This window comes from Symphalangus syndactylus, chromosome 13 (assembly GCF_028878055.3).
Source record: "Symphalangus syndactylus isolate Jambi chromosome 13, NHGRI_mSymSyn1-v2.1_pri, whole genome shotgun sequence".
In the NCBI taxonomy this organism is placed as follows: Eukaryota; Metazoa; Chordata; class Mammalia; order Primates; family Hylobatidae; genus Symphalangus; species Symphalangus syndactylus.
The window spans coordinates 118,852,757-118,880,736 of record NC_072435.2 but is presented as its reverse complement, the minus strand read 5'-3'; the positions used below and the strand labels follow the sequence as shown (position 1 = coordinate 118,880,736).

The window sequence follows — 27,980 nt, the reverse complement described above, 5'->3', positions numbered from 1 at the left end:
TGATTATGCTTTTGCAAATATTGACTTCTCTTCACTAAATACGAAAGACCGATGTTCTGCCTCTGGTAGCTTTCGATTCCAAATACCATAAAAACTGCTTGGGTTGGCCTTTGAGGCCCCAGCGGCTGCTATTCTCCTGTTTATAGAGCACCCCAGGGTGGCTCTTTTCTGTTTGCTCTTGAGGCTCAGCCTGGCCTGCTCTACCCTTAGTACATGGAATAGGACAGGCAGGAGTTTTGCTTCTTCTGTGCCTTGGCTGGGAAGCTCAGGCTCTGGCTACTCCCTGGCTTTGGCAGAGAGCAGAGGCTGGGCTGCTGCCTTGCTCAGCTGCCTGCAAGTCATGGTCAGTGGCCCAGAAACAAGCATGAGTGTGGTTTTTAATGCACCATCCCTCTGGATGTACAGTGAGAAACCAAGGCTGAGTGGAGGGCAGGCCTGAGCCTCTGTCTTGAGTCTCAGGGAGTGCCAGGTCTAGAGATTGAATGGTCCAGGGAGTAGCAGTCTCTCCCCTCCTACCCCCAGCTGGCAGCAGGAGCCCCTGGCCTCCCAAGCTTCTTTCCATTTTGTATTTCTGCGTCTCAGGCACAATCCCTGGCCTTGGTCCCATTTTCCATGCCAAGGCCTTTGTTGGGTGGAACAGGAGGTAAAGTGATTTTTCCTTCTTTTTTTCCTAAATGTTGATGAATCCTTCTCCTTGTACACTCACTGGCTAGTTTCAGCTTTGGAGGCACGGAGGATGGATGTTCCATCAAGGGAAGCTAGCAAAGCTGAGGTGAGGATGCTGGTGGGGGTAGGTTTAATGTACCCAGCCCCTGCCGCATGGGGCTAAGTCCCACAGTAACCATGAGCAGTGCCTGTTAGGGTCCCTTTCTACACAGGAAGCTGAGGCTCAGAGATGGCAGATATCAGCTCCAGGTTGCACAGCTAGTCAGTGGTGGGATTGGGATTGGACCCCGAGTCTAGACTTGCAAGCACATGGCATGGTTTTCCAAATTTGGCCTGTGACTCACAGGGCCCTTGGTTCAGCCCAGGCTCAACCGTTACTTGCTGTCTGATCTCAGGTAAGTCCCCTCCCTTCTCCAGGTGCCCTCATCCTCGCTGGGAAGATAGGGCATGTTGTGATGGGGCCTCTTAAGTTGCCTCTGGCTCCGTAGTTCCAGGCTGGCACCATGGACTGTTATCTTCTCTAATTGCTCATTCTTTTCAGTTGCTGTGAAAAGGCCTCCAAGTGCTAAGAAGAGAGAGTGCTATGTTGTATTTTTTATTTTTCTGTTTTGTTTTAATTCACTTTCCAAGGTGTCCCAGCTACTGGGAGTGGATGTAGGGGAGGGCGCATAGTAACACTCAGCCCTGACTTGCAGCTTCTCCAGGGGTCACTCGGGTTCTGCGGGGTTGGGGCCTCATGGTTGTCCTGTTGCCAAAGGTCTTGGCTGCCAAGTTGAGGCAGGGCCCGGTGAGAGCTCTTCTGCCCTGCATGGCCTGAGCACTGACATTGCTCTGAGGGACCCTGCTTCAACACATCCTTGGTCTCCTGTCTCCTTTCTTACAGGAAGGAGGTTCTATTCCTTCTTAATAACTGCATTCCAGAGTGCAGTGGCTTTGCAGAGACCATGGCCTTGCAGCCTACCTCATCCGAAGGTCTTCACTTAGACCTAAAATGTCTTCAGGAATTGTTCTGCTCCACTCGTTTGTCCATAAAGTATTTATTGTTACTTAGTATGCACCAGGGACCATTCCAGTTGCCAGAGACGCCACTGTGAACAAAACAGACAGGCGTCCCTGCTTGCGTCTAGTTTATACACTGGTACATTCTCTGCGCTTTGCTTATGCAGTTCCAGCATCCTGAAATTCCCTCTTCCCACCTCCACCTGTCAGGTTCCTGTTTCACCTTCCAAGCCCATTTCAAACAGCTCCTTTCCTCTAAATTTCTTTGCAAGGCCTGGGTCCACATTAGCCTCTCCTTCCTCCCTCTGTGCTGTCACGGCATACTGCTTGGACCTCAGAATTCTTGGCATCATTTTCTCTGAAATATTTTAATAAGTGTCTGAGTCTGCTGTCAGCCTGGGAGCCCTGTAATGTGGGAGACTTGCCTTTGGGCGCCATCCTTTCCCCCCAGATCCTGGACTAGAGAGCTGGTACCACCTGCTTTTCCCAAAACCCTCCCCTAGAAAATGGCAGGCCCCATGTGAGGATGATTAGGGTTGCCCCCTCCGTGCCTCTGCACCCCTGCTTGGGAGTTTGTGGCATAGTGACCCCCGGGCCCTGGTAGCGAGAGTCATGGGGTGGAGGGAGGCCACACTCCCTGGGGTCGGTTAAGAACGAGATCTTTCCTTCTCCTCTCTCCTCCACAGGGGACTGAGGAAGGAAAGGGCTCAAGGACCAGAGTTTATTTTTAGAAAATTTCCTTGCTGTGGAGGAACCCAGAGCCCTTCCTTCCAGAAGGTGGGGGTGGCAGGTGGTGGGTGGGGGTAGCTGGGGTTGTGTCTCCTACTGCCTGGCTGTCTTTCACAGAAGGGGTCTGCCTTAAAGAGGCGGGTCCCAGCCAAGGAGAATATTTGCCCTTAGCCCCCACAGTTGAAGATGTTTGCCATTCGGCACTGGTGAGCAGAGCTTCTGGCATTGCCATGAGCCTCAGTGTCCATTGGGCAAGAGCTCAGTGGGGAGGGTCCTGGGCCCAGGCAGTGGCTTCCCTCCGGACTCCCCGTGGCTCAGGCAGGGAGGGGCACTTCCTGCCATTGTCTCTGTGACAGGCCTCAAAAGGTCACTGTCTCCTGAGGAGAAAGAGAGCTCATGACATGGGCAGGGCCTCAGACCACAGCAGCAATGACACAGACTTTCCAGGGCATGTCCCCACCTCCCCATGCTGTACCCCCACCCCCACCTCCAGCCCCTTGGATGAAGTCCCATCCTAGGTGAAGAAGGGACTTATCTCCATCTGTTGCAGCAGCAGAGCCCTACCTGCAGCGAGGGCCTTGCTTCCTAGTTCCTCCTCTCAGGCAGCCCTAGTCCCACATGGGAATGCAGGCCTGTCCGTCCCTGTGAGGTTTAGGTCTGTGATAAGTCTCGCATGTTAGAAGGCTGCCCAGAGAGCCCAGAGCATGGGGAGGTTATGGAAAGGAAGTAGAGGGCTGAGTGCCCTCATGCCCTGGAGCAAAGATGCTGCCCTGAGGTCCACAGAGAGCTCCTCCTCAGCTCATTTGCTGCCCCCACAGAGCTTGGTAGAGATATGGGCACAATCTGATGACCCATGTCATGCCCTGGCCAGCTCTGTCACCTGTGCCCCTCCTGACTGCTCCCATCTACATTTTGTTTATTGACATGGTTCTTTGACACACACCCGACGCTGCTCAGTACGCAGGGCTTTAGCCAGAAATTGTTGGCTCTTCTCAGTCTTCTCTTCTTCCTGTTCCCCGGAGCTCTGGGGACCGACTCCTGCATTTGTCTTGTTTGCTCTGATGCAGCATGTCTTCCTGAGAATGTACTTTCTTTTCTTCCTTTTTTTTTAAATTTTTTTTATTTTTATTTTTTTTTTTGAGACGGAGTCTCGCTCTGTCGCCCAGGCTGGAGTGCAGTGGCGCAATCTCGGTTCACTGCAAGCTCTGCCTCCCGGGTTCACGCCATTCTCCTGCCTCGGCCTCTCCGAGTAGCTGAGACTACAGGCGCCTGCCACCATGCCTGGCTACTTTTTTTGTATTTTTAGTAGAGACGGGGTTTCACCGTGGTCTCGATCTCCTGACCTTGTGATCCACCCACCTCGGCCTCCCAAAGTGCTGGGATTACAAGCGTGAGCCACTGCGCCCGGCCTTTTTTTTTTTTTTAAAGAATTATTTACTTATTTTAGAGATGGAGTCTTGCTCTGCCACCCAGGCTGGAGTGCAGTGGTGTGATCATGGCTCATTGCAGCCTTGAATTCCTGGGCTCAAGCAGTCCTCCCACCTCAGCCTCCTGAGTAGCTGGGGCTACAGGTGCACACCACCACACCTGGCCCAGAATGTATTTTACTTTCAACAAGGTGGCAGAAGCCTGCGTTCCTCTGGCTTGTGTTGAATTATGCTTTAGAAGGATGTCTTCTGGCTGCCGTGTTGAGAGCAGGCTAGCTGGGGTGAAGAGAGGAAGCAGGGGGCCTGTGGCGAGACGGTTGTTTCTGGGCGATGCCTTTGGTCACTTGTTGAGGTTTGCGCAGGCATGCCATGCTTGCAGGGGGATGGGCACGGGTCTGTTTCACTTGTGCTCTTCAGGACAGGCAGGGCCAGGAAGGAAGCTGGCCTGGCCTACCAGAGGGCATGTGAGGCCAGGTGCCCTGCTGTCTCGGTCAGTGGTGGTCTGGGGCTGGGGGTTTCTCTACATCTCTGCCTGCAGGTTCGCAGCATGGGAAACTCTTTCTCACCACCTTTCTTTTCCTTCTTCCTCTCGTTCTGCCTTTCCTTGGCTCTGGTACAGAGCCCCCGTCTTCGGTTCATTTCCAGTACTTCTCCATGGTGGGTATCCAGTGCGCTCACGTTGATGACCTCATCCCACCTGCAAGGAGGCAGCTGGAGGCATGACAGCTCAGCACTCCAGGTGCCTGGAGGCATTCCCATATGCATTGAGCCCTCATGCCTTCCAGTAGCCAGGTGTCGTCAGCAGGAGCTTTCTGGATCTGTGTCCCCTGTGTCACTTCCTTTCTTTGTTTCTTCACACACTTCCTGAGATGTGAACCCTGCCTGGGACAATCACTTTTGTTCCTGGAGACAGTGTACAGAGCTTGGAATTCTCCGAGGGGTTCCTGAGATGGCGCCATTCAAGCCGGGGGGTTGAATAGCTTGACTCTTCATTTCGGCAGCATGATTGACCCCTCAGTGGATCAACAGCGATTCATTCCACACATATTTAGTGAGTACCTACTATTCTAGGAGCTGGGCATAAAGATGTGATAAAATGTTAAAAACTTCTGGCCCTCCTGGGGCTTGTATTCTAGTGGGGGTAGACACTCGATAGAAAATAGTCAGTAAAACCTGTAAGCACGTCAGATGGTGATCAGAGCTGCAGAAGCAGGGGAAAGGAAGGCCTCCCAAGTTGGGGACATTTAGGCGAAGACCTGAAGGAGGTGAGGAGTGAGCCAGGACGGTAGCTCAGGGAGAAAGGCCCTGAGGCAGGAGCTTGTCCAGGATGTTCAGGAAACTGGAGTGAGTGAATGAGGGGAAGAGAAGCAGGGGAGGAGGTCAGAGAATATTGAGGGCCCCGATGGATCAGGGCCTTGCAGGCTGTATCAGGACTTTGGCCCTGACTCTGAGTGACCTGAAGCTTCAGAAATGTTTGAGCAGTAGAGGGTCAGGATCCGAACTGTGCTTTAAAAGGATGGTTTCTGGCTATGGTGATGAGAGCAGGCTGGATGGGAGGAAGGGAGGAAGCTGGGGGATTGTGGGGAAACAATTGCAATAGGGAGTTTCATGCGTGTCCTTGTGAAGAGACCACCAAACAGGCTTTGTGTGGGCAATAAAGCTTTTAATCACGTGGGAGCAGGTGGGCTGAGTCCGAAAAGCGAGTCAGCGAAGGGAGATAGGGGTGGGGCTGTTTTATAAGATTTGGGTAGGTAAAGGAAAATTACAGTTGAAGGGGGTTTGTTCTTTGGTGGGCAGGAGTGGGGGTTGCAAGATGCTCAGTGGGGGAGCTTTCTGAGCCAGGATGAGCCAGGAAAAGGACATTCACAAGGCAATGTCATCACTTAAGGCAAAGACCGGCCATTTTCACTTCTTTTGTGGTGGAATGTCATCAGTTAAGGCGGGCAGGGCATATTCCCTTATTTTATGATTCTTCAGTTACTTCAGGCCATCTGGGCGTATATACGTGTAAGTCACAGGGGATGCGATGGCTTGGCTTGGGCTCAGAGGCCTGACATTCCTGCCTTCTTATATTAAGAAAAATAAAACAAAATAGTGTTGAACTGTTGGGGTGGCGAAAATTTTTGGGGGGTGGTATGGAGAGAGAGAATGGGCCATGTTTCTCAGGGCTGCGTCAAGCAGGATTAGGGGTGGCGTGGGAACCTAGAGTGGGAGAGATTAAGCTGAAGGGAGATCTTGTGGTAAGGGGTGATATTGTGGGGTTGTTAGAAGAAACATTTGTTGTATAGAATGATTGGTGATGGCCTGGATACGGTTTTGGATGAATTGAGAAACTAAACGGAAGATACAAGGTCCGAATAAAAGAAGGAGAAACATGGGTATTAAAGGACTAAGAACTGGGAGGACCTAGGACATCCAATTAGAGAGTGCCCAAGGGGATTCAGCGTAATTACTTGGCTTGGTTGGCAAGTTTTTGGGCTCTATCCTTGAGTTTTTTTATGTTGTCATACACCAGGCCAGACTGATTTAGGTAAAAACAGCACTCTTCATTTAAGAACATACAGCGTCCTCCTTTTTCAGCAGTGAATAAGTCAAGGCCTCAGCGGTTTTGAAGGCCAACTGCAGCTTAAGAGTCAACTTGGGCCTGGAGGACTGATAAAGTTTGTGGTATGTCTGTGATGCTAGCAGAGAAGTCATTAGACAGGCTATGAAGGTCGTGACAGGTTGAAATGCCTGCTATTCCAGTACCGAGAGCAATAGTGGAGGCAGAAAGTCCTGAACCGGCCGACAAGGGAATTAGGGGAATAACTCTTTTTTGTCGTGTCGGTGTCATGAGGGGAACAGGGAGCTCTTCGGTCCCATTTGCAAATTGAATTTTGGGGGTAAGGAAAACTAGTGTGCATGTGCCTGTCCAATTAGCAGGTAGACACATGTAGGTAGAGGATCCACAGAGGAAGAAGAGACCTTGTGTGAGGCAAAACTGGAGATGTAAAGCAAAAAGGTGAGAAGGAGTGCTGAAGAGGGTGTCTTGTACCCAGACTCCTAGGGATCCAGCTGGGGCGGCAGCTGTCAGAGGTTGTAATGGGGACTGATGGGGTAACTGTGTAGAGGAAGAGGTTCAATTTTCATGGTGTGCGAGAAAACGTTGAGTATCTACGAGCAAGCTTTCACTGTTATTTTCGCAGCTGGGTATAAGTAAACAAGAAGAGGGCCTGGGAGGAGAGTCTGACTAGCAAGGGGAAAGTAGCCAAGGATGGAGTGAAATACAGGGTAAGTGTCTTCCTAAGCAATAATTACTGCTAACGTTTTTGAGTTTGTCAGTATTGATAGCAGGCTTGTCTGTAATATGGAGCTGGAAGGCTCCAATTGTTTCAATGATGTGTGTAGTTGGGCTTTGGAGATGAAGAGTAAAGGAACATCGAGAAGGTGAAAGATTCCAGTGGGTCTTTGCTGAGAGACACATAAAGGAGAGGCCACAGGAATAGTAGTTTGTGTTGTAAGAGGTCCAAATATGGGGGGAGTAGAGTTAATATAAGGAGAAAGGTTTTTTAAATAAGTGCGGAGGAGGGCGGCAGCTTGCTGATGTGAAATGTCTGGGGAAGTCTTGCTGGACTTGTCTAGAAAGTAAATGAGTTCTTCAGGAGTGTAAAGGTGAGGGCTGTTAAAGGAAGTTCGGAGGTGTAAGGAGACAGGAGATGTTGCCCACTGTGTCTGTAAGGTGGGGACAGCTGTGTAGGCACTGGAAGAAAGGGAAATGCAAAGCCAGCAGTTGTTCTCTAAGGAGGGATTAGAAGCAGCTAGGAGAGAATGGGTAAGGTTGATAGTGTGGTGGAGATAGCTGGGGAGAGGTAAAGGGTGGCATAAGAATGGAATGAGAATAAGAGTGAGTATAAAAGTAAAGAATAGAACTTCATCAGGGTGGAAGTACTGGAGGGTGCCCTGCCAGCAAAGATCATCTACCCACTCTAAGAGGGAGTTAAGAGTGGCGGTTTGGGGATAGCACCAAGAGATAGCTGTGATGGCTTGAAGAAACAGTGTAAACCGGCAGTGTAAACAAGAGTAGGGCATTTATAAGTAGTTAAGAACGGAGAATAGGAGTATGACTAGACAGAAAATAGTAGGGATGACAAGTTTTTTGGGGCTTGGCCTAAGTGGTGGGGGTGACTTCGTAAAGCCCTGTTGCAAAAAGTAGGGTAAGGACGAGCAGACCTAATAGAATGAAGGGATGTATTAGGCTCATAAGGGTTATTACTGTTCTTCAGAAATACGAGTGAGTTTAAGGGAAGTAGGGGAGAGTACTTGCGACTTCCAGGAGGAAAAGGAGGGATTAGGCTGGCTGTCCGATGGACACAGCTTTATTCTAGAACTGTGAACCCAGTGGGGAGGATCCCACAGGCAGACGGCAGTCGGGCTACTATAGATGACTAAGTAGGGTCTGGTCCATCGAGGTTGTAGAGTTTGAGGGGTCAGATTCTTAACAAGAACTGATCGTCCAGCTAGGGTGTCTTCATATGGCTGGGAATCTGGAGTAGGCAAGAGAAGATTAGCAGCCTGGTGAATTTCCTGTCTAGCCTGTTGGAGGACTGGAAGATAGTCGCCTAGAGGGCTGGTGTCTGGGATGAGGTTGGGGCCAAGCAAGAAAGTGCGTCCATATAAAAGTTCAAATGGACTGTACCCTGTAGCATCTCGAGGACAGGCTCTAATTCTGAGAAAGGCAAGAGGTAAAAGTACTGTCCAATCCTTTTTAAGTTGGAGGCTGAGCTTGGTGAGGTGTGTCTTTAAAAGACCATTAGTCCGTTCTACCTTTCCTGAAGATTGAGGATGGTAAGGGATATGAAGGTTCCACTGAATACCAAGAGCCTGAGAAACTGCTTGGGTGATTTGACTAGTAAAGGCTGGTCCGTTATCAGATTGTATAGAGGTGGGAAGGCCAAACCGAGGAATTATGTCTGACAGAAGGGAAGAAATGACTGTGATGGCCTTCTCAGACCCTGTGGGAAAGGCCTCTACCCATCCAGTGAAAGTGTCTACCCAGACTAAGAGATTTTTTAGTTTTCTGACTCAAGGCATGTGAGTAAAGTCAATTTGCCAGTCCTGGGCAGGAGCAAATCCCCGAGCTTGATGTGTAGGAAAGGGAGGAGGCCTGAACAATCCCTGAGGGGTAGTAGAATAGCAGATGGAACACTGAGAAGTGATCTCCTTGAGGATAGATTTCCATGATGGAAAGGAAATGAGAGGTTCTAAGAGGCGGGCTAGCGGCTTATAACCTACATGGAAGAGGTTATGAAATGATGACAGAGTAGAGTGGGCCTGTGAGGCTGGAAGGAGGTATTTTCCTTCGTCTAAGAACCATTTGCTTGTGTGGGAAGAGATTGATAGGTGGAAGTTTCAGCGGGGGAGTAGGTGGGAGTGACCGATGTGAAGGAGAAAAACTGGCCAGGAGGGACAGAAGTTGGAGAGCTAGCTGCTTGTCTAGCCACCTTATCAGCATAAGCGTTGCCTAGAGCAATGGGATCTGACCCCTTTTGATGCCCCTTGCAGTGAATGACCCCAGCTTCCTTTGGAAATAAAGCGGCCTTGAGCAGAGTTTTTATTAAAGAGGCATTAATGATGGAGGACCCTTGTGTAGTGAGGAAACCTCTTTCAGCCCGTATGACCGCATGGTGGTGCAGAATATGAAAAGCATATTTAGAATAGGTATAGATATTGACATGTAGTCCTTTTGCAAGAGTGAGGGCTTGAGTTAAGGCAACTAGTTCAGCTTGCTGAGAGGTAGTGGAGGAGGGCAGAGCGGTAGCCTCAATGATAGATGTGGAAGATACTATAGCATAGCCTGCCTTTGCTGGTGAGTGGCGATTAGGTCTGGTGGAACTGCCATCAATAAACCAAGTGTGATCAGGGTGAGAAACAGGGAAGAAGGAAATGTGGGGAAATGGGGTGAATGTCAGGTGGATCAGAGAGATGCAGTCATGAGGGTCAGGTGTGGTATCCGGAATAATGTGGGAGGCCAGATTGAAGTCTGGGCCAGGAACAATGGTAATTGTGGGAGACTCAACAAAGAGTGAGTATAGCTGAAGGATCTGGGGAGCAGAAAGTATATGTGTCAGGTGTGAGGAAGAAAATAGATTTTGGAAATTATGAGAGCTGTAGAGAGTGAGTTGAGCATAATTTGTGATTTTGAGGGCCTCTAAAAGTATTAGGGCTGCAGCAGCCGCTGCACGGAGACATGATGGCCAGCCTAAAACAGTAAGGTCAAGTTGTTTGGACAAAAAGGCTACAGGACGCAATCCTGGTCCTTGTGTAAGAATTCCGACTGCACAGCCCTGCACTTTGGCTGTGTGTAATGAAAAGGGTTGGGATGAGTCAGGGAGAGCTAGAGTGGGGGCAGTCTCTAAAGCTGTCTTCAAGGAATGGAAAGAGGAGTGGGGAAAGGATTTAGGATCTATGGGGTCAGCTAGGTTTCCTTTTGTGAGTTTATATAATGGTTTTGTTAGGATGGCAAAACCAGGTATCCAAAGGCGAAAGTATCCAACCATGCCCAGGAAGGAAAGGAGTTGTTGTTTTGTAGAAGGGGTTGGGGTTTGAGAGCTTAGTTGGACACGATCGGCAGGGAGAACACGTGTGTTTTTATGAAGAATTATGCTGAGGTAGGTAACGGATGGAGAAGAAATTTGAGCTTTGGAGGGGGATACCTGATATCCTTTGGAGAATAAATGTTGAAGGAGAAGAAGTGTGTCTTGTTGAGAAGATTCAAAGGAAGGGCTACAAAGAAGAAGATCATCAATATATTGAATAAGGTGAGAAGCGGAGGGGTGGAAAGTAAATCATGAGAAAGAGCTTGGCTGAAGTAATGAGGGCTGTCCCTGAAACCTTGTGGCAGCACAGCCCAGGTAAGCTGCTGGGACTGATGGGTGTCAGGGTCAGTCCAGGTGAAAGCAAAGAGAGGCTGGGACGAGGGGTGCAGGGAAATAGTGAAAAAAGCATCTTTAAGATCAAGAACGGAATAGTGAGTTGTGGAGGAAGGTATTGAGGACAAAAGAGTGTACGGGTTGGGCACTACAGGGTGGATAGGCAAAACAATTTGGTTGATAAGGCGCAGATCCTGAACTAATCTGTAAGACTTGTCTGGTTTTTGGACAGGTAAAATGGGGGAATTGTAAGGAGAGTTTATAGGTTTTAGAAACCCATGCTGTAGCAGGTGAGTGATAACAGGCTTTAATCCTTTTAAAGCGTGCTGTGGGATGGGATATTGGTGTTGAGCGGGGTAAGGGTGATTAGGTTTTAATGGGATGGTAATGGGTATGTGATCGGTTGCCAGGGAAGGAGTAGAGATGTCCCATACTTGCGGGTTAAGGTCGGGGGATACGAGAGGAAGACGCGAAGGAGGCTTTGGGTTGGGGAGAAGGGCGGCAATGAGATGCGGCTGTAGTCCAGGAATAGTCAGGAAAGCAGATAATTTGGTTAAAATATCTCGGCCTAATAAGGGAACTGGGCAGGTGGGGATAACTAAAAAAGAGTGCATAAAAGAGTGTTGTCTAAGTTGGCACCAGATTTGGGAGTTTTAAGAGGTTTAGAAGCTTGGCCGTCAATACCCACAACAGTTACGGAAGCAAGGAACACAGGCCCTTGAAAAGAAGGTAATGTGGAGTGGGTAGCCTCCGTATTGGCTAAGAAGGGGATGGACTTACCTTCCACTGTGAGAGTTACCTAGAGCGTCTGTGATGGTCCTGTAGGCTTCTGAGGCGATCGGGCAGTGTCAGTCTTCAGCTGCTAAGCCGAGAAGATCTGGGAAGGAGTCAGTCAGAGAGCCTTGGGCCAGAGTTCCAGGGGCTGTGGAAGTGGCTGTCAGGTGAATTGAACAGTCCGATTTTCAGTGGGGTCCCGCACAGATGGGACACGCCTTAGGAGGAATCCTGGGCTGTGGGCATTCCTTGGCCCAGCGGTCAGATTTCTGGCACTTGTAGCAAGCTCCTGGGGGAAGAGGTTCTGGAGGAACCCCTGGCAGCTGCGGTTCAGGCGTTTGGAGTTCTTGTGTGCTGGAGATGTGGCTGGGGTTTGTCTCACAGTGGAGGCAAGGAATTGCAACTCAGAAATACATTGCTACTTGGCTGCCTCTACTCTATTATTGTACACCTTGAAGGTGAGGTTAAGTCCTGTTGTGGGGTTTGAGGGCTGGAATTTAATTTTTGGAGCTTTATTTCATGTCGGGAGCACGTTGGGTAATAAAATAAAATGCATATTGAGAATAAGACGGCCTTCTGACCTTTCAGGGTCTAGGGCTGTAAAGCATCTCAGGGTTGCTGCCAAACGAGCCATGAACTGGGCTGAGTTTTTATATTTGATGAAAAAGAGCCTAAACACTAACTGATTTGGGGAGAGGTCAGATAAAGAAAAAGGAGCGTTAACCTTGACTATGCCTTTAGCTCCAGCCACCTTTTTAGGAGGAAATTGCTGGGCAGGTGGGGGAAGGCTAGTTGCAGAACGAAACTGTAAGCTGGACCGGGTGTGAGGAGGGGAGGTGGTAGAAGGATTATAGGGTGGAGGAGCGGAGGCTGAGGAAGAATTGGGACTTAGCTCGACCTGGTGATGAGCAGCTTGAGGAGGAGGGGAAAGGTCAGATGGGTCTGTAGAAAAGGAAGACTGGAAAGACTCAGCGACGCCTGGGGTTGGGACTGAGGGGACAGGTGGGAGGGAAAGAAGGAGGATTTGGGAGGAATCGCATTGGGAACAGAGACTAGGGAGGGAATGAAATGTGAAAAATGCCCGGATGTAAGGCACCTCAGACTATTCGCCCATTTTTTGACAAAAATTATTTAGGTCTTGTAGGATGGAGAAATTGAAAGTGCCGTTTTCTGGCCATTTAGAGCCATTGCCAAGTTTGTATTGGGGCCAGGCGGTGTTGCAGGAGAAAATAAGGCGTTTAGGTTTTAGGTCAGGTGTGAGTTGAAGAGGTTTTAAGTTTTTGAGGACACAGGCTAAGGGAGAAGAAGGAGGAATGGAGGGTGGAAAGTTGCCCATAGTGAAGGAAGCAACCCCAGAGAAAAGAGAGAGACACAGAGGGAAGGGGTTCGGGAGTTCTTACCCTCCAGAAAAGCAGGAAAGGGGTCGGGGCGTGGAAATAAGGGGTTGGGGTGCAGAGATAAGAAGTCGGGGCACGGAAATAAGGGATCAGGGCACAGAGAAAAGAGGTCGGGGAGTGGAAATAAGGGATTGGGGCACAGAGATAAGAGGTCGGGGCATGGAAATAACGGATTGGGGGTTCTTGCCCCCTAGAAAAGCAGGACTTGCCTCTAAGGGTGAAGGAGAAGGGGTTGAGGGGTTCTTGCCCCTGCCCTAGAAAAGCAGAGAAGGGGTAGAGACACGGAGAGAAGGCGTAGGGTTACTTGCCCCCCACCCCCAAGAAAAGCGGGACTTGCCGCTAAGGGTGAAGGACCAAGGCAGGCGTCCCTGTGTGGTCTGACACCTCTGAAACCTGGGTGAATAATCAGAGAGGTGTCCTTGCAATGATTAAACACCAAGTGAAGGCTGCCTTCCCTAGTCCATGACTGGCGCCGGAGTTTTGGGTCCACAGATAAAACATGTCTCCTTTGTCTCTACCAGAAAATGAAAGGAATTGAAATTAAGAGAAGGGAGAGATTGAAGTGTGGCGCCAAGATTGAAAGGAGAAAGAGGTTGAGGGATAGTGAGGGAGGTTGGAGAAGAGAGTAAAAAGAGGCCGCTTACCGGATTTGAAATTGGCGAGATGTTTCTTGGGCTGGTCGGCCTGAGGACCTGAGGTCGTAGGTGGATCTTTCTCACGGAGCAAAGAACAGGAGGACAGCGGATTGATCTCCCAAGGGAGGTCCCCTGATCTGAGTCACGGCACCAAATTTCATGCGTGTCATTGTGAAGAGACCACCAAACAGGCTTTGTGTGAGCAATAAATCTTTTAATCACCTGGGTGCAGGTGGGCTGAGTCCGAAATGAGAGTCAGCGAAGGGAGATAGAGATCTTTTATAAGATTTGGGTAGGTAAAGGAAAATTACAGTCAAAGAGGGTTTGTTCTCTGGCGGGCAGGAGTGGGGGTCGCAAGGTGCTCAGTGGGGGAGCTTTTTGAGCCAGGATGAGCCAGGAAAAGGACTTTCACAAGGTAATGTCATCACTTAAGGCAAGGACCGGCCATTTTCACTTCTTTTGTGGTGAAGTATCATCAGTTAAGGCAAGGACCGGCCATTTACACTTCTTTTGTGGTGGAATGTCATCAGTTAAGGCGGGGCAGGGCATATTCACTTATTTTGTGATTCTTCAGTTACTTCAGGCCATCTGGGCGTATATACGTGCAAGTCACAGGGGATGCGATGGCTTGGCTTGGGCTCAGAGGCCTGACAGGGAGAGGCAGTGGGTGTGTGGGGGCTGCAAGCCTGTTGGGCCCCAGATGTGTTCTAAAGGTAGAGCCAGGCTGGACATGGTGGCCCACGCCTGTAATCCCAGCACTTTGGGAGGCCAACGGGGGCAGATTACCTGAGGTCGGGAGTTCAAGACCAGCCTCCAGCCTGACTAACATAGAGATACCCTGTCTCTACTAAAAATACAAAAATTAGCCAGATGTGGTGGTGCATGCCTGTAGTCCCAGCTACTTGGGAGGCTGAGGCAGGAGAATTGCTTGAACCCAGGAGGCGGAGGTTGCAGTGAGCCAAGATCACGCCATTGCACTCCAGCCTGGGCAACAAGAGTGAAACTCCATCTCAAAATAAATAAATAAATAAATAAAATAATAAAATAAATAAAGGTAGAGCCTAGAGGAATTCTGAGGCGCTGGGTGCCTCTTGCTTAAAAGAAGGTTCTTGTGGACTTGGAGGATGCAAGAAGTCATCTAGGCCAACCTTTACACCTAACCCACTGGAAAACTGAGGCCTAAGAAAAGAAGTGACTTGTCCAAAGTCCCATGGCCAGCTGGCTAGTTGCAGAGCCAAGATTTGGGCTTCTGGAATGCAGGTCCAGTGTTTTTACAGCTGAAACAATGAATGGTTCCAGTGAGGTTGAGGGCCAAGGCAAGAAGGGCTGGCCCCAAGGTCCCAGAGCCAAGCCACAGGGTCCTGACAGCACCCACAGAGGCCAGGCCCAGCCTCCACTGGCCAGCAGGAGCCTGAGGCTTTGTGAGCTGAGGATTCTTGGCACTCTGGGCCTTCAGCAGCTCTCTCTGGACCAGCATTTTGACCTTAGCTGGGCTGCAGTCTTGACGATGTCAGGCCTTGGGCAGATCAAAGTCAGTGCTCCTGTGCATTATTCACTTGGTTCGTGCTGAGCCTCCATGGAGTGTCAGGCCCCAACAAACAAGAGAGTCTTGCTGTCAAGGAGCTAACAGTTCAAGGGAGACAGACGAGCAAACCCAGGGAGTCTGTATGGTCAGGGTCATAGGTTCATGTTAGAGGCATATGCAGGGAAATGGCCAAGGTCAGGGGATCATCACTGTAAGGACAGTCACTAAAACAACTTCTCCTGCCCCCAGATGCCCCAGGGAACACAAACCAGAGGCGTTGTGTCTACCAAGGTGGTTTGTTTAAACCCATGATTCAGTTAGCCTGGTGTGGTGGTGTGCACCTGTAGTCCCAGCTTTCATGCGCGTCCATGTAGAGACCACCAAACAGGCTTTGTGTGAGCAATAAAGCTTTTAATCACTTGGGTGCAGGCAGGCTGAGTCCGAAAAGAGAGTCAGCGAAGGGAGATAGGGGTGGGGCCGTTTTATAAGATTTGGGTAGGTAAAGGAAAATCACAGTCAAAGCGGGGGTTGTTCTCTGGCGGGCAGAGTGGGGGTCACAAGGTGCTCAGCAGGGGAGCTTTTGAGCCAGGATGAGTCAGGAGAAGGAATTTGCACAAGACAATGTCATCAGTTAAGGCAGGAACAGGCCATTTTCACTTCTTTTGTGGTGGAATGTCATCAGTTAAGGCAGGAACTGGCCATCTGGATGTGTACCTGCAGGTCACAGGGGATATGATGGCTTAGCTTGGGCTCAGAGGCCTGACATTCCTGTCTTCTTATATTAATAAGAAAAATAAAATGAAATAGTGGTAAAGTGTTGGGACGGTGAAAATTTTTGGGGGTGGTATGGAGAGATAATGGGCGATGTTTCTCAGGGCTGCTTCAAGCGGGATTGGGGCGACATGGGAACCTAGAGTGGGAGAGATTAAGCTGAAGGAAGATTGTGTGGTAAGGGGTGATATTGTGGGACTGTTAGAAGAAACATTTGTCATTTAGAATTGTTGGTGATGGCCTGGATACGGTTTTGTATGAATTGAAAAACTAAATGGAATAACAGAAGGAGAAAAACAGGTATAAAAGGTCTAAGAATTGGGACGACTCAGGACATCTGATTAGAGAGTTCTTAAGGAGATTCAGCATAGTCCTGCCAGTGAAGATTATTTATTTACTTTAAGAGTTAAGAGTGGCAGTTTGGGATAGCACCAGGAGATGTCAGCTGTGATGACTTGGAGAAACAGTGTAAACAGGCAGTGTAAACAAGAGCAGGGCATGTATGAGTAGTTGAGAACGGTGAATAGGAGTATGACTAGACAGAAGATAGTAGGGATGACAAGTTTTTTTGGGGCACAGTCTAAGTTGGTCTAGTGTCTGGAATGAGACTGGGGCCTAATAAAAAGGAGCGTCTATACAGGAGCTTAAATGGGCTGTACCTTGTAGCATTCTGAGGACAGGTCTGACTTCTGAGAAGGGAAAGTGGTAAAAGTATTGTCCAGTCCTTTTTAAGTTGGTGGCTGAGCTTTGTGAGGTGTGTTTTTAAAAGACCTTTAGTCCGTTCTACTTTTCTTGAAGACGGAGGACCGTAAGGGATATAAAGGTTTCACTGAATACTAAGAGCCTGAAAAACTGCTTGGCTGATTTGACTAATAAAGGCTGGTCTGTTATCAGACTGTATAGAGGTGGGAAGGCTAAACTGAGGAATTATGTCTGACAGAGGGGAAGAAATGACTGCGGTGGCCTTCTCAGACCCTGTAGGAAAGGACTCCACCTATCCAGTGAAAGTGTCTATCTAGACTAAGAGATATTTTAGTTATCTGACTCGGGGCATGTTGAGTAAAGCTAATTTGCCAGTCCTGGGTGGGGGCAAATCCTCAAGCTTGATGTGTAGGGAAGGGAGGGGGCCTGAATAATCCCTGAGGAGTAGTAGAATAGCAGATGGAACACTGAGAAGTTATTTCCTTGAGGATAGATTTCCACGATGGAAAGGAAATGAGAGGTTTTAAGAGGCGGGCTAGTGGCTTGTACTATAGCATAGCCTGCCTTTGCTGGTGTGTGGCGATTAGGCCTGGTGGAACCGCCATCAATAAATCAAGCGTGATCAGGGTGAGGAACAGGAAAGAATGAAATATGGGGAAATGGGGTGAATGTCAGGTGGATCAGAGAGATACAGTCATGGGGGTCAGGTGTGGTATCAGGAACAATGTAGGAGGCCGGATTGAAGTCCCGGCCAGGAACAATGGTAATTGTGGGACTTAACAAAGAGTGAGTACAGCTGAAGGAGCCGGGGAGCAGAAAGTATATGCATCAGGTATGAGGAAGAAAATAGATTTTGTAAGTTATGAGAAATGTAGGGAGTGAGTTGAGCGTAGTTTGTGATTTTTAGGGCCTCTAAAAGTATTAAAGCAGCTGCAGCCGCTGCATGCAGGCATGAGGGCTAGGCTAAAACAGTAAGGTCAGGTTGTTTGCACAGAAAGGCTACAGGGTGTGGTCCTGGCTCTTGTGTAAGAATTCTGACCGCACTAACCATGCCTAGGAAGGAAAGGAGGTGTTGTTTTGTAAGGGATTGAGGTTTGGGAGATTAATGGGACACGATCAGCAGGGAAAGCACGTGTGTTTTTATGAGAATTATGCCGAGATAGGTAACAGATGAGGATGAAATTTGGGCTTGACTGAAGTAATGGGGGCTGTCTGTGAAGCCTTGCAGCAGTACAGCCCAGGTAATTTGCTGAGCCTGATGGGTGTCAGGGTTAGTCTAAGTGAAAGCAAAGAGAGGCTGGGACAAGGGGTGCAGGGGAATAGTGAAAAAAGCATCTTTAAGATCGAGAACGGAATAGTGAGTTGTGGAGGAAGGTATTGAGGACAAAAGAGTGTACGGGTTGGGCACCACAGGGTGGATAGGCAAAACAATTTGGTTGATAAGGCGCAGATCCTGAACTAATCTGTAAGACTTGTCTGGTTTTCGGACAGGTAAAATGGGGGAATTGTAAGGAGAGTTTATAGGCTTTAAAAGGCCATGCCGTAGCAGGCGAGTGATAACAGGCTTTAATCCTTTCAAAGCGTGCTGTGGGATGGGATATTGGCATTGAGCGGGGTAAGGGTGATTAGGTTTTAATGAGATGGTAAGGGGTGCATGATCAGTCGCCAAGGAGGGAGTAGAGGTATCTTACACTTGTGGGTTAAGGTGGGGGAATACAAGAGGAGGACGCAAAGGAGGCTTTGGATTGGGAAGAAGGGCAGCAATGAGATGTAGCTGTAATCCAGGAATAGTCAGGGAAGCAGATAATTTAGTTAAAGTGTCTCGGCCTAATAAGGGAAATGGGCAGGTGGGGATAACTAAAAGGAGTGCTTAGAAGAGTATTGTCTAAGTTGGCACCAGAGTTTAGAAGCCTGGCTGTCAATACCCACAACAGTTATGGAGGCAAGGGAAACAGGCCCTTGAAAAGAAGGTAATGTGGAGTGAGTAGCCTCGGTATTGATTAAGAAGGGGACAGACTTACGCTCCACTGTGAGAGTTACCCAAAGCTCGGCGTCCGTGATGGTCTAGGGGGCTTCCGAGGCGATCGGGCAGTGTCAGTCTTCAGCCGCTAAGCCAAGAAGATCTGGGAAGGAGTCAGAGAGCCTTGGGCCAGAGTTCCAGGGGCTCTGGGAGTGGCTGCCAGGTGAGTTGAACAGTCTGATTTCCAGTGGGATCCCGCACAGATGGGACATGGCTTAGGAGGAATCCTGGGCTGCAGGCATTCTTTGGCCTGGTGGTCAGATTTCTGGCACTTGTAGCAAGCTCCTGGGGGAGGAGGTTCTGGAGGAATGCCTGGCCGCTGCGGTTCAGGCGTTTGGAAGTTCTTGTGTGCTGGAGATGTGGCTGGGGTTTGTCTCACAGTGGAGGCAAGGAATTGCAACTTTTTTCTATTATTGTTCACCTTGAAGGCAAGGTTAATTAAATCCTGTTGTGGGGTTTGAGGGCCGGAATTTAATTTTTGGAGTTTTATTTAATGTCGGGAGCAGATTGGGTAATAAAATGTATATTGAGAATAAGATGGCCTTTTGACCTTTTAGGGTCTATGGCTGTAAAGTGTCTCAGGGTAGCTCCCGAACGAGTCATGAACTGAGCTGGATTTTTATATTTGATGAAAAAGAGCCTAAAAGCTATCTGATTTGGGATAAAGAAAAAGGAGCATTAACCTTGACTATGCCTTTAGCTCCAGACACCTTTTTAAGAGTAAATTGCTGGGCAGGTGGGGGAGGGCTAGTCATGGAACAAAACTGTAAGCCAGACCGGGTGTGAGGAGGGGAAGTGATAAAAGGATTACAGGGTGGAGGAGCGGAGGCTGAGGAAGAATTGGGACCTAGCTCAGCCTGGCGAGGAGCAGCCTGGGGAGGAGGGGAGAGGTTAGATGGGTCTGTAGAAAAGGAAGATTAGAAAGACTCAGCGACGCTTGGGGTTGGGAGTGAGGGGACAGGTGGGAGGGAAAGGAAGATTTGGGATGAGTTGCATTGGGAACAGAGACTAGAGAGAGACCAATGTGTAAAAGAATGCCTGGACGTCAGGCACCTCAGACCATTTGCCTATTTTATGACAAGAATTATTTAGATCTTGCAGGATGGAAAAATTGAAAGTGCCGTTTTCTGGCTATTTGGAACTACTGTCGAATTTGTATTGGGGTCAAGCAGCATTGCAGAAGAAAATAAGACGCTTAGATTTTAGGTCAGGTGAGAGTTGAAGAGGTTTTAAGTTCTTAAGAACACAGGCTAAAGGAGAAGGAGGAATTGAGGGTGGAAGGTTGTCCATAGTGAAGCCCAGAGAAAAGAGAGAGTAGAGACATGGAGGGAAGGGGTTCAGGGGTTCTCACCCTCCAGAAAAGCAGGAAAGGGGTCGGGGCACAGAGATATGAGGTTAGGGTGCAGAAATAAGGGATTGGGGCACAGAGATATAAGAGATTGGGGCACGGAAATAAGGGATTGGGGCACAGAGATATAAGGGGTTGGGGTACTTGCCCCTCCCCCAGAAAAGCAGTACTTGCCGCTAAGGGTGGAGGAGAAGAGGTTGGGGGTTTCTTGCCCCCCAGAAAGGTGGAGAAGGGGTAGAGACACGGAGAGAAGGGGTTGGGGTACTTGCCCCTTTCCCAGAAAAACGGGACTTGCCGCTAAGGGTGAAGGACCAAGGCAGGCGTCCCTGCGTGGTCTGACACCTCTGAAACCTGTGTGAATAATCAGAGAGGCGTCCCTGCAATGATTAAACACCAAGGGAAGGCTGCCTTCCCTAGTCCGTGACCAGCACCGGAGTTTTGGGTCCACGGATAAAACGTGTCTCCTTTGTCTCTACCAGAAAGTGAAAAGAATTGAAATTAAGAGAAGGGAGAGATTGAAGAGTGGAAAGGAGAAAGAGTGAGGGATAGTGAGAGGGGTTGGAGAGGAGAGTAAGAAGAGGCCGCTTACCGGATTTAAAATTGGTGAGATGTTCCTTGGGCTGGTCAGTCTGAGGACCTGAGGTCGTAGGTGGATCTTTCTCATGGAGCAAAGGACAGAAGGACAGGGGATTGATCTTCCAAGGGAGGTCCCCCGATCCGAGTCACAGCACCAAATTTCATGCGCGTCCGTGTAGAGACCACCAAACAGGCTTTGTGTGAGCAATAAAGCTTTTAATCACTTGGGTGCAGGCAGGCTGAGTCTGAAAAGAGAGTCAGCGAAGGGAGATAGGGGTAGGGCTGTTTTATGGGATTTGGGTAGGTAAAGGAAAATTACAGTTAAAGCGGGGGTTGTTCTCTGGCGGGCAGAGTGGGGGTCACAAGGTGCTCAGTAGGGGAGCTTTTGAGCCAGGATGAGCCAGGAGAAGGAATTTGCACAAGACAATGTCATCAGTTAAGGCAGGAACAGGCCATTTTCACTTCTTTTGTGGTGGAATGTCATCAGTTAAGGCAGGAACTGGCCATCTGGATGTGTACCTGCAGGTCACAGGGGATATGATGGCTTAGCTTGGGCTCAGAGGCCTGACACCAGCTACTCAGGAGGCTGAGGTAGGAGGATTGCTTTAGGCCGGGAGGTCAAGGCTGCAGTGAGCTGTGATTACACCATTGCACTCCAGCCTGGGCAACTGAGTGAGACCGGTCTCTAAACAAATTCATGATTCAGTCTCTTGGAATACAACGGGCAAGGAAGGTTGGTGGGGGCTGAGATCTGACTGCCCTACAGTTAACTGTGTCACCAAGAACAGGTTATCTTTAAACTTCCAGGACCCATACACTTAGGTTGATCACTGTGGGGTGTCCTTGCATTGCATCAGGTGACTTCCATGTGCTTCTTTGTGAAGAAAGCTGGTATTTTTCTTTTTTAGTGTGCAAGGCTGCTCTAATGACAAGCTTTAAGGTCTCCTGTGGCTGGTGGGATTCAGAATGAGACCTGTGAAGTTCCCAGCTCAGCATGGGAAGAATCAGGTGTCATCTTTACACTCCTCAGTATGAGGGCTGCCTGTGGGGGATGGGAGGGAAAGATGTTGCTTTTGTTCTCTTAGGAGGAGTTGAATCTATAGGCCAAAGGGGAGGGAAATCCAGTTTGCTTTTGTTTTCAGTTTTTTAACTTCGTCGACCCCATCACAGTAAATGTATTGTTGAGGAATGACAACTTGGAAATTACTTCCATTGATTGGTGTATAGGCTGCCCCGGGAAACCATTCTCAACTGCCCTTTGCTCTGGTGGGCATGTCCTTGCAGAAGGCGACTTCTTAGTGTTTTCTTCTGAGGCTGGACGAGGGAGCGGAGACAGTAAGGAAACTGGAGACAAGCTCTCTGCCCTTAAGTAGCTCAGGGCAGCATCTTCCCCCACAGCACATGTTGTTCAGCACTTTCCTTCCTCTCCCCAGCCTTCTCCCTCCCGCTCTGGGATGTAGCATTCTAACACACCTTGCTGGGGACTTCCTTGCATTTCTGTGGCAATTCTCAGGTGTAGACAGAGTTCTGTGACAACTGAGGTTGAGTGCTGTGTGTAGGTTGTGCCTACAAATTAGTGGTGGGCACTATTATTTTTTATTTTATTTTATTTTATTTTTTTTGGAGACGGAGTCTCGCCCTCTCACCCAGGCTGGAGTGCAGTGGCGCGATCTCGGCTCGCTGCAAGCTCCGCCTCCCGGGTTCACGCCATTCTCCTGCCTCAGCCTCTCCGAGTAGCTGGGACTACAGGTGCCCACCACCACGCCCGGCTAATTTTTTGCATTTTTAGTAGAGACGGGGTTTCACCATGGTCTTGATCTCCTGATCTCGTGATCCGCCCACCTCGGCCTCCCAAAGTGCTGGGATTACAAGCGTGAGCCACCGCGCCCGGCCTATTATTTTTAAGAATTTGTTTTTTAGAGACAAGATCACTCTGTCACCCAGGCTGGAGTACGGTGGTACAATCTTAGCTCACTGCAGTCTCAAACTTGCCTGTCACAGATGCACACCACACCCAGCTAATTTTAAAATTTTATGTAGAGATGGGATCTCGCTAGGTTGCCCAGGCTGGTCTCGAGCTCTTTTCCTCAAGTGATCCTCCCACCTTGGCCTCTCAAAGTGCTGGAATTACAGGCATGAGCCACCATGCCGGACTGGTGGTGGGTTTTAGAACTCATTCCACCACCCCCAGGAAAAGGGAACTTGATGGTTTGTCCCCATGGAGCTTGCACTAGAGCTTTCTAGGGGGCAGGTTCCCAGATGGGAGGAGTGGCCTTAGGTAGGCCACTTAACACATGACAAACATTTACTAAGCATCATCTGTGTGCCTGAGCTGCACTACGTGCTGGAGGTAAAAATAAATAAGGGTTGTGCTTTGAGGGGTTGGGAAGGAGAACCATTTCTCCATTATCCCTCCAGTGCCTGAAATTTTGCTATTGGTCCCTTATTCCTTTTAGTCAAGCATTGCTGTCTTTCTAGTTTTCATGCAAATGATAAATACTCTTGGGAAATATGTTGCATTAACTCTTTGATACTTCACTGTGGATATGTTTATTAATGGAACCAAGAAGCAGGGCAAGTTGATGACAGTGAGAGAGGAGTGGGGAGGTGGCATCTCGGCAGGAGGGACCTTGTCCTGCATCACAGGTTAGCCCAGGGTCAGCCCATGCTATGTCCCACTGCAAGGGGATATTTGAGGTCATAAGTATGTGTTTTTGAAGCATTAAAGCATCTCCCAAAAATGGCCTAGGTTTGAAAAAACTTTGACCAAAGGAAAGAAAACAAATAAGAAAACCAGTACAGAGTACCTGTGCACTGTGTCAGGCACTTATTAGGTGCTCAATAAAGAATGTTCCTTCCCTAAAACAAATAGGAGTGGCACCTGGCACTTGCAGCTGCCTGGGAAAGGTGGCCATGCACCTTGGCTGGCAGAGCTCTCTGATCAATGTCAGTGTGGGGTATGTGTGGGAAATGGGGCACGTGGAATGAACAGTTCCTTCATATGTGAAGTCAGGAAAGGCTTCTGGAACCAGGGAGTTATAGACGTTATATGGAGTTATAGAAGCACAGTGGAAGGGGTGGCGTTAGACGCTGTTCTTGCCTCAGGTGAGTCTGACTGGGTCTCAGTCTTTTCTCATAGAGAAGAAGAATGGCTAATGCCTTTTCTGGACATTTTATATGAATGGAGTCATACACGATGTGGTCTTTTGCATCTGTGTCTGGCTTCTTTCACTCAGCATCATGTTTTCATGGTTCATCCCTGCTGTAGCATGTGTCAGTGCTGCATGATTTTTTTTTTTTTTTTGAGATGGAGTCTTGCTCTGTTGCCCAGCCTGGAGTGCAGTGGTGCGATCTCGGCTCACTACAACTTCCGCCTACCAGGCTCAAGTGATTCTCCTGCCTTAGCCTCCCAAGTAGCTGGGACTATAGACGTCCGCTACCACGTCCCACTAATTTTTGTTTTTTTAGTAGAGATGGGGTTTCACCATGTTGGTCAGGCTGGTCTCGATCTCCTGACCTCAGGTGATCCACCTGCCTTGGCCTCCCAAAGTGCTGGGATTACAGGCGTAAGCCACCATGCCCAGCTTGCATACAAGTTTTTATTGGATATGTTTCATTTCTCTTGTGCACATGCCTACAAGTGAAATTGCTGGGTCATATGGTAACTCTGTGTTCAGCATATTTGAGGAATTACCAGACTGTTTTCCAGAGAGGCTGTAGCATTTTACTTTGCACATTGTTTTATCTGCATGGAGAATTGTATAGTGTGGTGGTTAATGCAGCTTCCAGAACCTAACTGCCTGGGACACCTTGGGCAAGTCCCCTCAACTCACTGCACCTCAGTTTCCTCATCTGTGAAATGCAGACCTTATTAGTCCTTACTGCATATGGTCATGTGGAAGAAAGGAGTAGGTGTCCGCGGACTCCTTGGTAAGGCTGTGCACATGTCACCTGCAATTCTTACTTCCCCCGGGCATGGATGCCTGCACACTTGGGTGCTCTGTCAGTGGTGTTTTCTGTGGATGTAGAGCTGTCCTTACAGGGCACTGCATCTTTCAGTGCTTTCTAGTCTTCTGATTGCCCCTGGGAATAGGCCTCCCAGGCTGTCAGTGCCTGGCACATCTGTGCATCTCTCTCCTCAGCTGGAGGGGCTTCCTAAGGGGAGTGCGCCAGCTGTGGAATCTGAGAGGCTGTGGGTGGGACTTGGAATAGTGCCAGCATGGAGAAGCATCTGAACCCAGGCACACAGCAGGACCTGGAGCCAGGCATCCAGGAGCCAGGAGCTGTTTGGGTCATTAAAAAAATAGTAGCCCAGAGAAGGTTAACCCAGCCCTTAGCTACATGCCTAGTTCTCCTCTGCACTGGGCTCCTGCTTTATGATCGGCCATGTGGAAGGAGATGATATTCAGGCCAGGAGCCTGTGGGAAGTCTGCCAGTGCTGCAGGTGTGGCCCAGAGCCCCCAGGGCTTTGCCAGCCCACAGGCACAAAGGTGAGCCTCCTCTCTCTCTGTAGAGGAGTATCCCACTTGTTCCACCAGCCAAGCCCTGGCAGAACAGTAACTTCCCAATCTTGCTGTGCTGGGTGTTCTCCGAGGAACATAGGGAGGCAGATTCAGAGAGCCAGACTTGCCTTTGCCCTCATCTCCAAACGGAGTCCTGGTATGAGGTCTCATTCTTTAAAAAAAAAAGATATATATATATTTTTTCGGCAAAACGACAGTTCTGGGTGAGCATGAAGGAGGGAATCAGTTGTCTCCCTTATCTGGCAGGTGCTTGCTGTGCCCACTGAATCAGAGATCCAGTGAGGAAGGGGAACTCAGCCCCTGGGATGGGGGTATAGACACATGTTAGAATGCATAGCACATGCACAGAGGGGAGGCACAGAGTGCAGGTAGAGCAGAGAGAAGGCAGCAGCTGACATCCGATGGAGAAGATTTCATAGAAGAGGGAGCATTTCAAATGGGCTTTGAAGGATATGGAGGAGTTTATCAGGAGTAAAGGGGGAAAGGCAGAGGGACCAGAATGAGCCTTCAGTACTCAAAGTGCATGGTGTCTTTGGGGAGTGCTGAGAAGTTCCAGGTTCTTGAAGTGCAGAGAGAAAGGCTGGCAGGATGGAGATTGGACTGGGAAGGAAGCTGACCCCTGAGCTCAGCTCTCAGGAGTGGACACTTGGGAGCCCATGGGATTCGGGGGAGTCACTCGCCAACCTTGTGGCTGTCTCTGTGGCATCTGTGTGTTTGCTTCTAATTAGGAGGCGCTTCCTCTTCTTCATTTGCATATTAGCTGACTGCAGCCTTGAACTCCTGGGCTCAAGCAATCCTCCTGCCTATGCCTCTGGAGTAGCTGGGACTATAGATGCAGGCCACCATGCCTGGCTAATTAAAAAAAATTTTTCTCTTTTTGTAGAGACAGAGTCTTACTATGTTGCCCAGGCTGGTCTTGAACTCCTGAACTCAAGTGATCCTCCCACAGTTTCCCAAAGTGCTGGGATTACAGGTTTGAGCCACTGTGCCCGGCCTGCACATGTTTCTTATCTCGCATTGCTGCCGTCCTATGATAGGGCTCTGGCTGGTGGTCCCTGACACCCTCCACCCTGCCTAGATGTCTAACTCCCCGTCCTGGTCCTGACTTACACCTGGTACCTTCTTCCTCCTCCCATGAGCCCCGACCCATTCCAGGCCTTTTTAGGACCCAGATCCTTGTTCCCCTGAGAGCATCTCCCAGAGCCTGTGGGCCAGCACTCATCCCAGAGGACAGAAATGGGAAATGGGCCCATGATTCTGTTGTACAGGTGCAAGAAGCCAGGCAGGAGGGCATCTCCCTGCAACCTGGGTGCTGGGGGTGACCTGCTTTCTGTGAGGCTGTGCTGCTGCCTTTCGTTCTTCTCTCTTTCTCTGGACTGTCTGCTCTGATTAGCACACTGACGTCAGGAATCTCTGTCACCTTTGGTCTCCCTGTGGCCTGGCAGCTGTGATGTATCATTTTCGACGTGGCCCCTGCATCACTACAGAGGGCCAAGGCCAGCAGAGAAAGGAGGATTATGTTGTTTCCATCTGGCTGCAGCCGCTTCCCGAGCTCTGTCCAGCTGTTCCTCATACCCACTGCCAAGTGGCAGATGTAGGGGCGAGGTCAGCCCAGGAGCTGGGGACCTGCCCGTCATCTTCACGTGAATGTCTTCAAGGCTATTTCTGGCCTTGCCATTATCCCAGCGGCTTTGGGCGATAAATATAGACACAGATTGAAAAGCCCCAGTGGAAGGCAGGCAGGCAGGCAAGGAAGGCAGGCAGGCAGGCAAGTGAGGCAGGCCGCACTGGAGAGTGTGCGGACAGGCTGCTTGGTTATAAATAAGTCTGCTGGAACCCCTCGCATCCATGCCAACACTGCTGAGCGTGTGTGTGCCTTAAGAAAGACACTCTCCCTTCCTGACTCCCAGCCACGGCTCACTTGTGCCTGTAGGGTCAAGGGTAGAGGAGTGAGGGAGGGTCTGCCAAGGAGAGGAAAGGAGGTGCTGGCCTCTTGAGGACTGTGCAGACAAGTGGGCTGCTGAAAGTGTTTCCCCCTTAGCACTTTGCAATCACTAATAAAAGGGGGATGTCAGGCCGGGCGCGGTGGCTCATGCCTGTAATCCCAGCACTTTGGGAGGTCAAGGCAGGTAGATCACCTGAGGTCAGGAGTTCGAGACCAGCCTGGCCAACATGGCGAAACCCCGTCTCTACTAAAAGTACAAAAATTAGCTGGGCGTGGTGGTGGGCGCCTGTAATCCCAGTTACTCAGGAGGCTGAGGCAGGAGAATCACTTGAACCCAGGAGGCAGAGGTTGCAGCGAGCCAAGATCGTGCCACTGCACTCCAACCTGGGCAACAAGAGCGAGACTCTGTACCAAAAAAATAATAATAATAAAAAATAAATAAATAAATAAATAATAATAATAAAAATAGAGATGTCAGGGTGGACCCACTCCGGGGAGTCCTGGGGACAGCTGTGTTGCGGTAAGCACAGTGGCACCAGTCCAGCATCCTTTAGTTCCTCTAGCTTCCCTGGGCCTCGTTTTTGCTGCAGAGGGGCTGGGGAGACCTGCTGGGCCTGGAGGATTCTATGGCCAGCCTGCCATCCTGCTGGGTGGCTCCTGGCTTACACAAGCCACCTTCCTGTGTCTTTTTTCTGCTTCTGCCCTGCCTGGATCCCTCCTCTTGACAAGAGTACAGCTTTGTCTTCTGGTTCCAGGTCCTCATTGCTCAGCCCAGGCTGGCTGGTGTTGGGACCCTTGTTTAGGCTAGTGGTGCAGAAGAGGGATTCCAGATGCCCCTGGGCCTGCAGCTGTCTCCTTCCCTGTTCCTCTCTGCTCCTTCCTCACGCCTTCCTTCCTCTTTCTTCCTTCTCCATGTCCTTTTGGGTTCTCTCTCATTCCTCACCCCCCTCCCCATCTTCCCACTGCCTCTTCCTAGCTAGAAGCAGATTCTGGCATTGGGTGAGGAACAGAACGCATGCCCAAGACACACTTTTC

At 49.6% G+C, this 27,980-nt stretch overlaps 2 protein-coding genes across 5 annotated transcripts in view; both read left to right on the top strand.

Annotated features, from left to right (window-relative positions):
* The window catches only part of PITPNM2 (phosphatidylinositol transfer protein membrane associated 2), a 145,367-nt gene that overhangs the window by 572 nt on the left and 116,815 nt on the right, over window positions 1–27,980 (top strand). The window lies entirely within an intron of this gene.
* Window positions 1–27,980, top strand: part of LOC129460343 (nuclear nucleic acid-binding protein C1D-like) — a 78,999-nt gene that overhangs the window by 534 nt on the left and 50,485 nt on the right. The gene's annotated exons all lie outside the window — the stretch shown is intronic.